The 18,228-nt window shown below is 41.0% G+C and overlaps 1 long non-coding RNA gene across 1 annotated transcript in view; it reads left to right on the forward strand.

Annotated features, from left to right (window-relative positions):
- LOC126505637 (uncharacterized) overlaps positions 1 to 16,216 on the forward strand; it is a 19,795-nt gene extending 3,579 nt beyond the window's left edge. Inside the window, exons 2-4 of the long non-coding RNA XR_007592949.1 lie at positions 12,740 to 12,857; positions 14,742 to 14,806; positions 16,166 to 16,216. This is a non-coding gene — a long non-coding RNA (uncharacterized lncRNA). The remainder of the gene's footprint in view (positions 1 to 12,739; positions 12,858 to 14,741; positions 14,807 to 16,165) is intronic.
- The last annotated feature ends 2,012 nt before the right edge of the window (positions 16,217 to 18,228 follow it).

Genomic DNA, 18,228 nt, shown 5'->3' on the forward strand with positions numbered 1-18,228 from the left:
GAGAGAGAGAGAGAGAGAGAGAGAGAGAGAGAGAGAGAGAGAGAGAGAGAGAGAGACTGACTCCATCTCTGTAAAGAGAGGTGTCTTTGATGAGGAGTGCTAGCTACACTTATCTAGGAAAGATGTCGCCCACATCTTGGCCTGTTTTTATGATAAACTCTCTTTGACCTTTCAAACTACGTGTTGTTTACAAGACTCCCTTTGTACTGATAGTGTGGGTGTATTTAACATATATTCTTGTTTCTTTCTTTTACAATTCACTGGCAAGGGGCATTTTGTTTTTGTGGCTTAGGACACTCTTGGACTCATTATAGCATGGTTTTGAGACATTCCTGCTGTCTCTTAGTGGTGTCTTTCCTGGTGTTCAGTTACTGCTGGCATGTATGGATGCAAAGGTTTGTTGTTGTCAGTGTCAGTTACTGCCGGCATGTATGGATGCAAGGGTTTCTTGTTGTCAGTGGTTGGTTTTGTCTCAGTTTTTGTTGTTGTTTTGTTTTTAAGGCAGTGTATCTTAAGTAGCCTTGGCTATCCCAGAATTCCCTATGTAGACCAGGCTGGTCTCAAGTACTTGAGATCTACCTGCCCCTGACTCCAAGTGCTGGGATTATGGTTGTGTTCCACCATGTCCTGCTTTCAGGGTTTTTTTTTTTCCCCTTATATTTTCCGACTTTTTTCAGCAGGTTGATTATTTTCTTTTTTGTGTCCCCAGTCCACTTGTGTTTATTTCTGTGTTAGGACTTAACAGATTGCCACAGGTAATCTGTTTATTTGACTGCTAGTTTTCAGGGCCTCTATGTTCAAGGGCATGATCTGCATTGTATTCCTAGATGCAATATGGCAGGGCTAGAACATTGCAACCATAGGAACTGTGTCCTCTAGGAATGAATTTGTCATTTACAGACACACATACACACAAATTTTTTAAGTGTGTTAAATTTGACTGCCGCATTTTATTATATACAAAAGGTATAAACACACATCTTTAACAAAAATTTAGTTGATTCTGGACATTGGTAGTATATGCCTTTAATCTCAGCATTTGGGACATAGTGCCAGGCAGATCTCTGAGTTTGAGGCTAGCCTGGTCTAAAGAGCTAGTTCTGGAACAGCCAAGGCCACACAAAGAACCCCTGTCTTGAAAAACAAAACAAAAAAGGTTGATTTGACATTAATTGACCTTGCTACAACATATTGTCTTAACTTCAGTTATAGATTTTTCCTAAAGACCCCTTAAAGGTATAGTCTTCCATATGTACATACACCTTGAGCATTTTTCTCTGAGCTTATTATCCATAAAATATTTGTGAAACTCTTGCTAATAGGAAAATTGTTAATTGTTCAATTGGATAATTTTTCTTTTTCTCATTAAATTTTCCATGTGGGTACAATTGTGCTATTTCAGAAGGCCAGATCTTTTAATTAGATCAGTAGGGCATGATAAGTTGATCCTATTAATGTGCTAATACTGTGTTTTTAATTCAGTTCATCAAGTATTTATTGAGTACTTACATTTGCGCAACACTGTAGGTGCTAAAGCGAATACTGAAATAGTAAATACTGAGCTCAGCTTGTAAGAAAATTTGGGGAGGCCTGGGGAACATCAGATAATTAAGGGACTCGTTGCAGCATTTGTTTGCCAAATTAACCTGTGATATTATAATAGTTATAGTATTATTAATCATCATCATCACCATCACCATCATCGTCTAGGAAAGACTCATCGTTCTCTTTTGCCTGTTGTGTGGTTGATTGGAGCTCTAGACAGCTTTACCTCCCATCCCTGGTGAAAGAGTTCTCACATTAGCTGCTGTCACTTCATGAACAGCAGAAGCCACAGAATGGGGAGAGAAGAATAAAAGATGTACGACTAAGAGAGGTACACTTCTATTTCTGCTCCACATTTAGGACTAATTCCTCTTTAATTATTAGCAACAGAATTTAACTTGGACTAACGTAAGAAAATAGAGCTTTATGGACTGGGAAGGTTAGGAAATGCTCAAAGGGCTAAGTCAGCCCCAGCCAGCCTTCCTTCTCGTGCAGGGCGTCTTAGCTGTTAGTGCTGTGCCACACTTCTGATGGCAGCCCACATTTAAAGTCCTCCTGAGTTCTAGAGTGGGGTGGAGAAGCTCTTCAAAGGAGGCACAGGATATGCCTCCAGACAGCTTGAGCTGCAGGTATTTTATACATGGGCTGTGCTTGGCAGTGTTGAGCCTTTGATGAGCTTGCTGTAAGCAGTCTTTGGAATGAAAGTCAGCATTAGCTGAAGAGTAAATGTAAAATAAGAGGAGAGGGGAGCAAGCATAAGTTAGTTCTTCAAGAAGCCTGGTGCTCAGAGAAAAGGAGATAGGCCCAGAAAAGAAATCATTAAAGCCTTTCAAATGGAGAAAAATGAGTAAGGAAATGTTTGAATGGAAAAGCACCAATAGGGTAAGGAAAGTAAATTATCAAAAAGAGAAAAAAGACATGATGTAAGAGGTTACCAAGTAACCAAGATGTTACCAAGTAGAGTTGTAGAGTCCAGAGTACAGGAAGAGGGTTGGTGGTAGCTAGAAATACTAGGAACCTTTGTCATGGACAACAGACTTACCTTGGATTTTGAAGGATTGGTAGGAGCTGGACAAGCCACAAAAGATAAAAAGGTCATTTCAGTGAGAGAAAAGCATGAACTTAGGGAAAAATGAGCTTACCAATAAGAAGAACAGGAAGAGCAAATCTGAGTTGGTTAGGATGGAGAATGAATGTCTGGATCAACTATTCACCCTTGCTCCTCTGTGTTGTACCTGATAGATGTGGGTAGGTGAGACTGAAAGCCAGGACCCAGAGTTTAGATGTGATGCAGTTGGGCATGAGTCAGTTGTTCTTCGGTACTCAGGTAGAATTTGTTCTAGGGTTCCTTCACAGGTACAGAAATTTAAGTATCATTTAGGGAGCTAGACAGATGGCTCAGTGGTTAAGAGTATACATTGTTCTTTCAGTGGACTCCAGTTTGGTTCCCAGCACCCATGTGCAGTGGATCACAACCATATTTAGCTCAATTTCTAGGAATCTGGCACCTCAGGTCTTCTGAAGCACCTGCACTCAGGTGTACATACCCTGCCCCACAGATGCACATGATTAAAGAAATTAAATAAATCTTCAAAGTCTCATGCACAATGGCATAGTGTTTTCATGTTTGCATAGCCTGTGCACATCCTCCTATATACTTAAAATTGTTTGTAGATTATTTATAACATTTTACATAAATTAAATGCTGTAAAAAGTTATATACTATGAAGATGGAATGGCAGTCTGAGGAGTATATGAAGGTAATTTTATTATTATGGGGACATCGTATGGTGTTCTCTTACAAGACCAAATGTGTAAGTCTCATGCTGTGCTCTGTTCTCCCAGGCTATAGACCTATCTGCCACATTATTGTCATGAGTGTTATAGACAATCATAACATGGTGGTGCTTATGTATAAACATGTGCAAACATAGTAAAATAAGAGGTCATAGAAGTCTTCAGCTCCATTCCAGTGTTAGGAGCCACTGTGGGATGTGTGGATGTGAGTAACTAACCATCATTATGCAGTGCATGGCTATATCTACTAATACTGTCATTTCTCTTGAGGGTTATTTTGTGGACATGATCTTGCTATGTTAGGACTATCCTCACACTTTTTATGCTCCTGCCTCAGTGTCCCAAATATTACAATACAGGCCAGTATTGTATTTTACTTTAGAAAATCATAACAAGGGTGAAAATCAGTATGTATATTCAGTATAGGTAAAAATTTCTTCCAATACTTTTGGTTCAAGAATTGTTGGATTCATGGATATGGAACTCTGTGTATAGGGGCTGATGCTGCTGTAAATTCTGGAGCATGAGAAACATGATGGAGTTTGGTGAATTAGAAGGAAGGATCAGTGGAATGTTGGGATGGGTATAAAACACATGAAGAGCAAGAAGAGGGTTGAGAGCCAGACATGTAAAAAGGGCCGGAACTAACATGGTAATGAACAGGGAAAGTAAATGGGATAAAGATGACATCACTTGGTAAAGAGATCTGAATTTATTTTTTTTTGTTTTGAGATTAGAACCAGGTTAATTGATAAAATAGAGGCTTTGAATGAAGCCATTTATGTCTTACAGTGTGAGGCAGTATGTTCCAAATAAGCTTCTTCATTTGTTTTGAATGGTCTAATTAGAGCTTTGCCTGTCTGCAGATGTAGAGCAAGATGAAAGTTGAAAGGAAGCTTTGTATATATACTATATATACACCTATAGTATATATTATATAATATATATAAAACAAATATGTTCTGTTGTAAGTAGAACATCTTACAAGTGAAGGACCCTTGGAAACGCTGTTTGTGAGACAAGGTTTCACCTTGAACTTGCTATGTAGCTGAGGCTAGATTTGAATTCTTGATGCTATTTCTATCAACTTGGTTGGCTGAACGTTTCCTTTGCAAAAGTGAACAAAAGTTCTCATCATCAATCTTGAGTTTGCTTTAATGTTATAAAGCAATATGGAGAGAAATATTCTTTACACTGACTTTTTAACATTGCATCCAATATAAACACGCTTTAATAAGATTTAAAAGGCTGATAATTGAAAAGTCAAAAAGATTCACGACTTAGGCATCGAAGCTATGTTTTGTGGTTATGATTGTATCAAACCTAATTTGTTTCTCTAGACTGGTGTAGTTTATTCCATTTTTATCTTTAATCAGGCTACAATTTTTTTTTAAATATTTATTTATTTACTTATTATGTATACAATATTCTGTTTGTGTGTATGCCTGCAGGCCAGAAGAGGGCACCAGACCTCATTACANTAGAGTTCATGGGCCAAGCAGTTCTTAAATGAATACAGTTTGTGTGTTGTTATTTCGGGCATGAGCTAGCCAAGCGGCCGGGGTGTTGGGGACGCAGCCCCGCTGCTTCTTATTTCAACATACAATATAATGGTTTTAGCCAGAAAAAAATCAGGAACCTTTTATAGAAGAAAACAAACATAAAAGAGAGTAATGAACATGGGAACTCAAATGAGAAAGAGACAAGGATTCCTACTAAGAAACAAAAATACTTAAGTGAGAAAAGAGTAAGACAGCACAAGGGATGGAAATCAGGAAGATCTTTGATTTGATGAAATTTGTCCTTGGCCTCCAAGAGAGTATTTCTGTTGGCTTGAGCAATCCTAAAGTAAACAGTCATGAGCCAGGAAGGATTTGCCAGTGAAGGAGAGAGGAAGTTCTGTGGAGTGAAATGAAGTGGAAGGGTACACAGAAAAAGCAGATTTTTTGTTGAATGTGAAGAAAATCTTTACATTTTAGAAGCAAAAGTTTGAATATAAAGGAATCAATCAATTGTTGCTGAGGGAAGAGCTGAGAACTGAGACTTAGCTCTGGGGAATTACAGTGAGATGAAAGATGTATGGACACAGAAAATTATCCAGTGCGGGGACTCAGAGCGGCTCACACCTGCCTTTTCATGGGAGTTTGGGGGAAAACAAGTTAGCTTGCTAAGCCCCTGCTATGAAGTAGCTGTGTTGCTGGCCTGCTAACTGCACCTGTACAGTCACTATTGTCTTCTGGGGATTGCCGAGAGTCTCCTGACTTCAAGCATGGGGATCTCAAAAGTGATGAGTGCTTGCTGCTAAACTAAATGGCAAATGTCAGCCTTGAGATTTGGTGCTGAGTCTGACATCAGAGGCTGTTTTCATGGCACTGCAGGGATCATTCACTGACGTGGGTGAAGGATAAGTCGAGGATACATGATAGCAATTGTATTAGTGAATACAGTGGTAATGGCTCGGAACCATTTTGGGAGTTGTGTTTTTTTTCTGTGTTTTCTTGTATGCACACTAGCCAGGCTGGCCTCAAACCTACAGTAATGCTCCTGTCTCACCCTCTAGTGTTGGTTAGCAGGCATGTGTGACCGCAGGCAGGCTCATTTTCCCTTCCCTTTCCTTCCCTCTACTGTCCTTCCTCCTTCTCTTTCCTTACCCCCTTCCCCTGCTTTCCTTTCTATTATTTATTTACTTATTTAAATTTGGTTTATTTATTTGTTTTTGTTCTTCAAGGCAGGATTTCTCTGTGTAGTCCTGACTGTCCTAGAATTGTCTTTATAGACCAAGCTGGCTTCAAACTCACAGAGATTCATTTGTCTCTGCCTCCCGAGTGCTGGGATTAATAGTGTGTATGACCACTGCCCAGCCCTTTCTATTAATTATTTACATTTGTTTCTTTTGGGAGGGTACTCTGCTGCCATGGTGGACATCAGAGGACAGCTTGTGGGAGACAGGCCAGTCTCTCCTTCCATCAGGTGGGTCCTGGGGATCTAATTCAGAACTCAGGCACCTTCACCTGCTGAGCTCTCTCTCTCTCTCTCTCTCTCTCTCTCTCTCTCTCTCTCTCTCTCTCTCTCCTTCTTCTTCTTTCTTCTTTCTTCTTCTTCTCTTGATTTTTGGACAGGGTAGACCTGTGAAGTTTTTATCTAATTATTCTTTATCAATAAAAATTGGGAATCAGATATTGGGGTAAGAATGCAGCCACCAGTTGCCTTCTACCTCTTCCATTCCTTCCTCTGAAATGACTGAGCGCCTCTCAGCCCCACCTTACTAGTTCCTGTCTCTTATCTGTCTACAGTCCTCTAAACTCTATGATTAATTTTGGTCTTCTAATGGCTACCTCTGTCCTCTGACTCAAAGCAAGTTTTATTTGTCAGAACACAATCAAAATACCACACATCTCCCCTTTTTTGTCTAAATAAAATAGTAAAACTATATACAATAAGTACAATATCTATATACAAATAAATACAGGCAAGAATTACATTAACAAGGTCCAGTCCATTTGCCTAAATTCAGAGTAAATATTTCATTATCAACCCTATCTTGCTGAGTCCAAAGTTTTGTACCTAATTCACTTAATATCCAAACTTCCATTACTGACCCCAAACTATCTTTTTGTGATTCCCAAAAATCTTTATATCTCTTTTGTGAGTTTCTTTTCTGAATTTGGTTACAAGGAAAACTATAACTATCTAGTCTTCAGCTCCACCAGAGACCCAAGAAGCAAATATTACATGAGTGAACAGGAAGTGCAGAGCAAATAACTTCCACATTAAGACATGGCAGAAACAGTTGGCTGCCTGTAAAGTCACCCGAGGTCCTCTGTAACCATCTTCAGCCTACAGGCCTATAGTATCTGACAGATTTTCCATGAAACAGGGTTCTTAAAGGACTGTCCCTCCTTGTCTTGGCAAAGTTTGGCAGTCACTTTCTTTTGTGTCTTTCTTGTCCAATTTAGACATCATACTGTCAGCAGTCAAGGCAAGGGCACTTTCTTTTTGTTGTTGTTGTTGTTGTTTTCCTGAGACAGGGTTTCTCTGTGGCTTTGGAGCCTGTCCTGGAACTAGCTCTTGTAGACCAGGCTGGTCTCGAACTCACAGAGATCTGCCTGCCTCTGCCTCCCGAGTGCTGGGATTTAAGGCATGCGCCACCAACGCCCCGCGCAAGGGCACTTTCTTGCCCAGTAGATATTTGCAACAAAGAAAGTAAGCTCCAAATGGACTTTCTTTGTTGCCTATCATCTCTAAAGTAGACTGGTACTGCCAGAAGCAGACATGTCTCATTTTCATTAAAAAAAAAATCTTATGTTATTGAAACATCTTAAATGCCATAATCTGTAGATCTCTGAAGTGTTTGAAGATGACCTGTCTATCAAAAATATATCTCTGTTTGACCTTGAAAACTTAGCTAACATGACTATACATTTGATTGTGATAGGTGACTATTGACCTGTATTTCTTTATTATCCTAAATAGTTTATAATAACTTTCAAGGACTAGAAATTTACATTGCATTGTTAAATTAGCTGTATAGTACAATACCTTCAACAAGAGTAGATATGTATGTACAGAAGGTTCTAACAAAAAACCCTTAAATGTTTATCAATATACAAAAATATCTCAAGCAAGAGTAGAAACACATACAGCATAACAAAAATAACCTCAAATTTGTATCAATATAAAAAAAATCCATACCAATGTAAAATATTTAAGACTAGTAGTTGTTCTTTTGGTTTAAATTAGGTTCAGTAATCTACCCTTTTATCCTGTCATTTCTGTGTCCCCCTTTTTGTTTTCAGAACAAGATCCCTGAATCTAATCTCCTATGTTCAGCTTTTTTTCCTGACCATTACCAGTAACAACTTTCAGCCCATCCCACTAAACCCACACCCTTAAAATTACTTCCTGTTGTATGGGGTGATGGCATTCTTAGCAGACTCTGAAAAAAGGGTTAATTGTCAAGTCCTGGGAGAGCTAGCTTGAGCATTTGTTGTCCAGACTCTGTGATGGGAGAGAGAGAGAGAGAGAGAGAGAGAGAGAGAGAGAGAGAGAGAGAAAAGATTGTCGAGGTGTCATTTGTATACCTCCTTCACTCAGCACCCACTTCAGTTGATGTGGGAGTGTCATATATCAATCTGTTGATTTCATTGGTTAAGCAATAAAGAAACTGCTTGCCCTGATAGGTTAAAACATAGGTGGGAGGAGTAAACAGGAGGAAGAGGAAGTGAGGTAAGACTCCTGAGACAGACGCGAGATAGCTCTGCTCTCAGAGACACACACGATGAAGCTCCGACTCAGGATGGACGTAGGCTAGAATCTTCCCAGTAAGCGTACCTTGGGGTACTTACACACATTATTAGAAATGGGCTAGTCCAGGTGCGAGAGTTAGCCGAGAAGAAGCTAGATATAATGGGCAAGCAGTGTTTAAAAGAATACAATTGTGTGTTGTTATTTCAGGCATGAGCTAGCAGGCGGCCGGGGTGCTGGGGACGCAGCCCCGCCGCTCCTATTTCAACATTCAGTGGTTTAGTATGTCCACAGTGTCATATAATCATTGTCACAGTAATGTTTTAGAACACTTTTATTACCTAGAAAAGAAACTCCATACTCATTAGTTGTTTCGGGCAACCCAGTTTATGAGAGTTGGTAACCAAAGGCAGCATGTGCTGAGAGGCCAAAGAAAACTACAGGCAAATCCAGTATTTCACAACCTGCAATGTTTCAGTGATGCAGAGAGCGGAACCTGCCTTGGGCAGCAACAGGACAAGAAGATCCTGGAACCTCACAGGCAGGAGGGATGGGTCCAAATACTAATCTAGACAAAGCTATGCAAAGGTAGCCTCCCCAAATCAGAGCATACCTGAGCTTTATTTTAGGGGGAAAAAAATCCCCTGCGCAACTTATATGTCATTTGTTCGTTAGGAAACTGTCCAGATACCATCAACCAGAGCAAAGTGCTCAGCTGGCTGTTTTTCCTTACAGTGTTTATAATTTGTGCCTGTGGCATTCAGTGAACAAAGTGGCAATCCGTCAACAGAAAAATGGATAAAAAGCTAGTATTACAGGTTCATACACAGTTTAGGTTCATCCTTAGTAAATAAAAGAATCAATGTATACTTTTACATTAAGCTAAGTGTTAGCTTGCTACAAGAGAATCTCAGCTAATACGTCTATATAACATCCAGAGGAGGAAACAGTACAGTAATTACTCTTTAAACTTGGAAAGGGTTGACTAGGAAAAGCCAAGAAGGAACTTTGGTGATAATATCTATAGTTTGATAAGTATTGGGTCATAGAAGTGTGTCCATGTGTCACTGAATGGTGTATTTAAAATATTTGGAATTTGAGTTTTACCTCCTAGATCATGTGATTAGATGCATGAGTTCTGAGAGCCACCGTGTATGAGCCACTGAGCTTGGCTGCTTTCCCAGTAATTTTTTTCCACGCAGATATAATAATTCATAGATTATTAATATAAATTTTAGCATTTATCTTTAAAAATTCATGGCACTTTAACTATTTTAAGGAGTATGTTTATTTAGTCATATAAATATTGTATTAAAAATACCATTTGGGCTGTGTATGTGACTCAAGTCATCTAAGGCCCTGAGTTATTTAACACTAGTGCCAAGAAGCGGAAAAAAAAGCCATGTTTCCATTACTAGGTTAATTGGTAGGTAGATGACGAGTTATGGTAATGTAGTCCTTTATTCTTGTTTTTTAACATCAGAAATGTAAATTGTGGAGGGTGGGGAGATAGCTGCATCAGTTAAGTGCTTGCCTTGCGTACTTGAGGACCTGAGTTCGCATCACCAGCACCCATGTAAAAGCTAGGCATGGGGCTCATGCCTGTAATACCAGTACTGAGGGGGAAGGGACAGGAGTACCCTGGGCCATGCTAGTCAGTCAGTGTCTGTCTCACAAACAAGAGCGAGGGAGGAAAGCACAGCATCAGCCTCTGGCCCCTCGCTTCTGACTCTGACACGCGCTCACTTTGTAACTCTAGCTGAGCTGGAATTCATGGTGCTCCTGCCTCAACCCCCTCAGTGCTATGATTACATCCATGTAATCACTTACCATACCAAAGATTTTGTATTCTGATGCTTTTCTGAAGTTATTTGTCAGATCCAGATTTTGTGTGTGTGTGTGTGTGTGTGTGTGTGTGTGTGTGTGTGTGTGTGTGAACTCCATGGGGTTTTTAAGTATAGAATCATGTCATCTACAAATAGGAATAATTTAACTTCTTCCTTTCTAATCTTTATCCCTTTTAGATCTTTTTGTGTGCATGTGTACATATGTTGTCTGATGTATATATGTATGTGTATGTGCATGTGTGGGCATGTACACTTACCTGTGCATGCACATATGAGGTTGACCATAAGCACCTTCCTCCATTATCCTTGACTATATTTTAATTTTGTTTTGTTGTTTCCCGGCCAAGGTTTCTCTGTAACAGCCCTCACTGTCCTGGAACTCACTTTGTAACATCCGCCCGCCTCTGCCTCTGGAGTGCTAGGATTAAAGGTGTGCACCACCACACCCGGCTCTTATTTTAATTCTTGTAATATAAAGTCTCTCACTGAACCTGGAACTGTTGTTTTACTTGGACTTCGACCCTTGAGCCTGTGGGATCTAGCTGTCTCTGTCCATCCAGATTGGGATTGCAGGCGTGTGCTTCTCCCCCAGCTTTTTTATGGGTGCTGAGAATCAGCTTAGCTGCTTATGCTTGCCCGCCGAGTCACTTCCCCGGCTTATTTGAAGTCTTTTGAGACACCTCCACATTGATTTCCATAGTGGCTACAATAACACCCTCCCTTGAATAGCATTTCCATTAAAATCAGGAACAGTAAGAGAGTGTCCACTTTCTTCACTTACTTAATACAGTTTTCAAAGTCTTAGCTAGAGCAAGAAGACAAAATAGAAAGCTATGAAAGGGGGCAGTCAAATGGAAAGAGGTGTCCTGTGGCCTCCACAGGTGGGTGCACCAACACACTCATGTGTACACTGCACACACGAGTACATGAATATGCACACACTAACATACAAGAAAAAAACTAAAAGAGTTTCCATATATGTATGACCCATTCTTGATATATACTATTCCTGGGCATAAACCCAAAAGATTATATATGCTATTATTATAGATACACTTGCTCATTCATGTTTATTGTTGCTATCTTCACAATAGGAAGGAAATAGAATCAGCCTAGATGTCCATGAACTGATGAATGGTTACTGTAATACACATGCACACACACACACACACACACACACGGATTTTACTCAGTTGTAAAGAAAAATGAAGATATGAAATGCCCTGGAAATGAATGGAACTGTAAAACATTTTAAGTATGGTAAAGCTAGGCTCAGAAACATAAATCCCACATGATGTCTCTCACCTATAGACTCAAAGACATGAAACTCACAGATAGAAAGCACTGGTACCCTCGATAATTCCTATTAGCAATGCCTAGGAAACATTACCCTAAAACAGAGCTAAGTTTCTCAGACATTCTAAGCATAGAGAAAGAGAAGAAAGGAAAGGAAAAAGGGATGCCATCAAAGAAAATTTAAGATCCTAGACCCTCCTACAGCTCCTCGCCTGCCAGTCTGGTTGAAGCTGTAAAGTGTGTTGTTGCATACACAGTGCACAGGCCTTCAGCCTGTCTTCCTACCTCAGATCAAGTTTTCAGTCACTCCTACAAAACAGAACAGGGCAGGGAGATGGCTTAGCACTTAATGCCCTTGCTGTGGGAGCCAAGAGGACCAGAGTTCGGAGCTCCAAACCCCACAGATACCAGGTAGTGGCTCACCTCTAATTCTGGCCTCTGGAGGTAGGGACCAGATCCCCAGAACAAACTGCCTAAGGAGACTAGCCATGTTAACAGCAAGCTGAGTTCAGCTGAGGTTCATTGCCTCAAAAAGAATAAAGCAGAGGGCAATCGAGACAACTGGACACCGGGATGTCCTCATGCATGCACATTTGCACACTCACATGTGCCCACACACACGTGCACATGTAGAGAAGAAATAAAATTTTACTTAAGGGAAATAGGAACTGGAAAGTTAATTGTAGAACTGAGGGCTAGTCTTAATATTAGACATAACATGGAGGTCTTTAGAGATGGGTAATGAGGGTCCAAGAGACCATGAGCAAACAGAAGAGAGCATGTCCACATGCCCTCCCTGTCTGTAAGACCCACTGTTTTTAGGGTAGAACATGGATTATCCATTGGATAAAGGCTTTTGAGAGGAATTCCATTCACATGTTCTCCATTGGTGGGGAGCCGTCAGGATCACCCTGTGTCCCTCTCAAACATGCCTGCATACCATTAGTTGCCAGCTTCACCTCATGCCTAACTGGTGCCTATAAACACTCATTGTTCTTTCTTTCTTATAGTAAGAAGAGAACATAACCTATAGAGGCCGTCTTTTGGCAGAAGATGGTAGATTTGAACCAGAAAGAGGAGGAGTTGGAAGCTAGGAATCCAAAGTGAAGAAACTCTGCGAGCCCTTGGGTGAGAAAGGAAGCGGGTTGTTAGGGTACTTATGTGCTGACTGCCCCACACCGCTGTTATGTGGTTATCCACTGTGAGTGATTGGAAGGAGAAGGTAGAACAGGAGCAGGCTGCTGAAATGAGTTGTTTTTGGAAAAAAAAAATCATAATGCTTTTTTTTGTGGTGTGTGTGTGCGCGCGTGCGCGCGCGAGCGTCTATGACACGTGTGTGGAGGTCAGAAAACCACTTGCAGGAGTCAGTTCCTCTTTCTACAGTGTGGGTCTGGGGATGGAACTCAGGTCTTCAGGCTTGGTAGCACTCTTACTACCAAGGCACCTTACCAGCCTTGGAGAGGAGTTTTGACTACACATTCCCCACGGGCACATCAGTCAGTGCTTCTTATCAGTCCCTTGCCTGCCTTCCCTCCTGTGGAAGGAAGGTTCCTTGTTGTAAAATATCTTGTAAATATCCAGAGCTAACATTTCCTGCAGCCGTATTGCTTCCAGGCCCCAAGGTGTTGTGCCTTTCTTGCCTTACTTAATTCTCTTCTCAAAACAACCCAATTATACAGATAAAGCGCCTGAGGCTCCAAAGGGGCAAACAGTTGGCCCTTAACCAAAAGCTAGGAAGCACCACAGTCAGGTTTTAAACTCCTACCTTCTGCGTTCACCTCTGTACTTAGTACTTTCTTTCCCTTCCCAGAAGAAAAAGGGGGAGTCGTATTCATACCCCCTCCCCTGTAGTCCAGCAGGCCCCCTAGTTTGACAGCCTCTTGTGGAAGGTTGGTTGCCAGTTCCTGAGAGTTAAGCATTAATATTTACATAATCAAACTCTGGAAAAACCAGAGACGACTGAAAGAAATCACAGTAGTATTGCTGACGTTGCATACCTGAACGTCCTGTGTTAATATTTCCACCTCCAGTCTCTATCCATTCATGTGTGCATTTCCCTGTAGGACTTCGTTTTTACCCGGGTAGTGGTGTAACTACCCAACAATCAGGAAGCTGAGACAGGAAGATTATAAGTTTTGAGATCATCCCTCGACTATATAGTGAGGCCTTCATATTTTAAATATCAGTAGGGCTTTCACGCCCACATTGTAGTGAAGTCTCCATTGATAACATTAGACTGCTGGCACTTGGAAGCTAAAAAGCCTCATTATGGTTTGCACCTGCTGCTTATAGTAGTGTTTGTCCTCTGTTGTTTCTGGAGAGTGATCTGGCAGTGTGTTCTTACAGTTCATGCTGGCCAAAGCACTTTACCAGCTTTACCAGGGAGATCTTACTGTGAAGCCAGGGCTAGTCTGATGTAGTGGCCTCCGTGTTACTACGTGTCCTATGGGCTGGCTCACAAGTCAGGCAAGGGACTGGAGATTGAAACACACACACGCACACAGAGAGAGAGAGACACGGGTCACTCTTGAAACAAGAATTTTCCCTTTATTGTGTTCCAGGGCAGCTTATTTAGGGCTCTCCTTGGCCATGCCCTAGCTCTCAGGATTTTTCAGCTGCAAGCCCACCAGAAACCACTCCCCTGCCATCAGGAACTCATGAGGGTCTAATGCTCAGAGCAGCTGCAAGAACAGGAAAACAAGCTGTTTACTCTGGCAGGCAAAGGGGTCATAGAAAATTCAGGGTCTGAGGGTCCACAGTCTCCAACAGTCTGACACTTGCCATGTAGCTCAGGCTGGCCCTAAACTCATGATCCTCCTGCCTCATCCTTCCTAGTACTGGGATGTCAAGCATGTATCCTATTTTCTTAAACCCTTTTAATCTATGACACCTGGTCAAGTGTTTGTTTGCTTGTTTAGCTTTTTGGTATTAAAATCAAAATTGCCATTTGGTTTCTCCAAACTCTAGCATGACTAACTGCCTTGGTGTATCTGTCTCTTTATCTCTTTGTAGGTTCCTATTACTGCCACCATGCCAGAAATGACAGAGCATGAGACGCCAATGAAAAAACAGCACAGGTGTGGATCCACAGCCCCAAACTATACCATGTAGGCAGGGGAGAAACAGAGTTAGCTGCTAGTTTGCTAAACAACCCTTAGTGAACCTGTATTTAGATGCCTAGAAAATGATTAATCTCCAAAATAGATTTACTAAAGGAGATGCATGACTAAAAATTCAGCTGTCCTTGTTTTCTCAGCAGTCTGACAAGTACGGATGGTCACCAGTAGTCAAACAGTAACCATAGGGGCTCACAGAGACTGAAATGACAGCCAGGCGGGCTGCATCAGACTGACCTAGACCCTCTGCATGTGTGTGACAGTTGTGTGGCTTGGTCTTCCTGTGGGACTCCTAATGGTGGGAGTGGGAGCTGTCTCTGACTCTGCCAGCTTTTGGAACCCTATTCCTCATACTGGGTTGCCTTGCCCAGCTTTGATATGAGGGGATGTGACTAATCTTACTGCAGCATCATGTGCCATGTTTGGTTGATAGCCATGGGCGGACGCAGGAGTCAATGGAGTGAGCAGATGGAGGTAGATGGGGGGGGGGGCACTGGGAGGAGAGGAGGAAAGGAAAACTATGGTTGAGTTATAAAAATATATATATAATTTTTAAAATTATACCAAATTTTTGTTGCATGTTTGCTTCCTAAGGACATTTTTACTGGTATCCTGAAACATCTAGATTGTATTTAGTTTGTAACATTATAATTTATTAATGACAATATACATGGCATTACTTTCATTTTCTTATAGCTCCTGTCCTGAGTTTCCAGCATTTTAGGCCACTGTTTTTCAGTAAGGTTGAAACTACTGTATTCTCTTCCCTTACCGAAAAGCTATCAGTGGAAACTAATGTGTTGAGTAATTATGCAAAATGGGGAAGTCAGTGTCTTTAGTAGAAGTTTCTAAGGAAAGGTAAGAGTTGGAAAATGTAAATACACAGATGAGAAAGATGACCGGATGCAGGGGACACCGAAGGTGCTGCTGCCACCACGTCTCCCTTGCTGGGACTCACAAAGCTGCACAGCACTGTTGTTCCGTCTCCTACTCACTCCTGCCTGCAGTCCCAGCCACTTCCAGGCGCAGCCACAGTTAAGGAACAATTTCAAAAGTGAAGGCTTTCAGTGATCGATTCTATTCTAGCATGTGATTTCCGGTATCAGTAGAGAATCGCTCTTTCTTCCAGAAATGTTATCCATTGGATTTATTTGAAAGTATCTGCATTGTGGTTCTTATGCCGTAATATGAACTAATTTTCCTTTCTTCGGGTGTTATTTATTGCTGCAACAAAGACAGTTTCATAATATTTATTTTTATGGTTAGGAAAATATTCTTCTTTATTGTCTTCACGTTCCTGTCTGTGTGCTTGTGTTTCAGAAAGAAGAACCGGGAGACACACAATGCAGGTGTGTACTGCAACCGGAATTCTGCTGGGATTAATTATGCCTGGTTGATTATACATTGTTATGTTGTGAACATAAAATTATTTGTTATATTTTAGAAAGGGCACCTTTATTGTCTTTATTGACAAAATCTTCTCAGAGCCTCACAGAGCTGACTGTAATACCTCATTTGCAGCCTGCTTTGGATTGGTTATGATATTAGACTATTTGGGGGCCAACGTTGGAAGGCTTTCACTCAGGACATTGGGAAAAGGTTATAGAGGGGCAGCTCCCTGAGGAAGAAAGAGATGAGCCATGGGCTCTGTGCATGTGGCAGTCTTCCTTGTGAGAAGAGTGGCTCCGTAGATCAGGCTGACTTGGAACCCACAGAGACCCGCCTGCCTCTGTCTCCTCATTACAGCTACATGTGGACAACCCTAAGTTGTATAGATTTCTGTTATAGAAACAAATGTATAAAATTAATGTGCTCTTACCTCAAGTGTTAGAAGTACAGGCTATCCTCAGGGAAGTGTAAAATGTTCATTGTGTGTACATTTTCACTTTGACACACTCTGTAACATTTTATTTTTAATCAGGGACTGAATTCTGCACTCAGAAAAAGAATATAAAAATTGCTTTCTGCTAATCTGTATCTGTAACTATAGCTATACATAAAAAATTCCTGGGGAGAGTTTATCCAGAAAGCTGCATTGAACACTGGTGGGATGAATTTATCATCTTTGAAATCCACTCTTATATAACAATGAGTACTATTGTTAGAAAATGAATAAAGTAAACCACACTTAAGAGCCTACCCCTCAGTTATTAGAAAGGAAGACTTTAAGAGATAGCCAAGAGGTGCGTGTAGCCAAGAGGTGCGTGTGTGCGTGTGCGCCCACAGAGGTTTGTATCCCCTAGGAGCTAGAGTTACAGGTGATTGTGAACCATCTAATGTGGGTGCTAGAAACTGGATCAGGTCCTCTGGAAGAGCAATACATGCTCCCAAGTGCTGAGCCATCTCTCCAGCTCTTAGGCATGTTTTTACTTTCAGCATCTTATAGAAATTATTTGTATGAATTCTTGTGTACTCTTATTTAGAGTTTAGTATGTCAGTCGGGAACATTTTGGTAGTAAATTGACAAATTTCAGTAGCCCTGCCCTGTTGTCCTAGTTTCATTCCTGTTGCCACGATGAAATATCCTGACCAAAAGCAGCATAGGGGAGGAACAAATTTATTTGACTTAAAGTTCTAAGTTACTGTCAGTCACCAAGGGAAACTCAAGCAGCTAGTCACATACATTCAAGATCAAGAGCAAAGAAGCAATACATTCTTGATTGCTTTTAACTACCTTTCTCCTTTCTTATACCGGTCTGGGGATGGAGTCCCCCACAATGAACTAGGTTTTACTACATCAATTTGCAATTAAAACAGCCCCTCACAGATAAGACCACAAGACAACGTGATCTAGATAATTCTTCATTAAAATTATCTTTTTTAAAAGGTGATCTTAAAAAAAAATTAAAAGGTGATCTTAGGCTATGTTAAGTTGATGTTATAGCTAACTTGTACTCTGTTTCTTAGATGAAAAAGATTGTACCTGGCTAGAGTGGGCATCCCAGAAACTATAGAAAACCAAGTCAATACCTTTTCTTTTATTGTTTTTATTTATTTATTTATTAAAGATTTCTGTCTCCTCCCCGCCACCGCCTCCCATTTCCCTCCCCCTCCCCCAATCAACTCCCCCTCTCTAGTCAGCCCAAAGAGCAGTCAGGGTTCCCTGCCCTGTGGGGAGTCCAAGGACCTCCCACTTCCTTGTCAATACCTTTTCTTATCTATTTTAAGACACAGCCAACAGCTGCTTCTATTCCAAAAGGGCCTAGTCATCCTACACTAGGTGTTTTAAGGATCTTAAAATTTAAAAAAAAGGTCTCATTTGCCCAAAAGAGACAGCTTTTTGGTAACTTCTTAGTGGTTTCTTTCAATTTGGTTATTGGGCTGTTGTGATATAGCTCAGCAGGTGACGTGGCTTGCCACTGAGCAGGGTAACCTGAGTTTGA

Source organism: Alexandromys fortis, unplaced genomic scaffold (genome assembly GCF_014885135.2).
Source record: "Alexandromys fortis isolate MF-2015 unplaced genomic scaffold, M_Fortis_MF-2015_v1.1 scaffold_4, whole genome shotgun sequence".
In the NCBI taxonomy this organism is placed as follows: domain Eukaryota; kingdom Metazoa; phylum Chordata; class Mammalia; order Rodentia; family Cricetidae; genus Alexandromys; species Alexandromys fortis.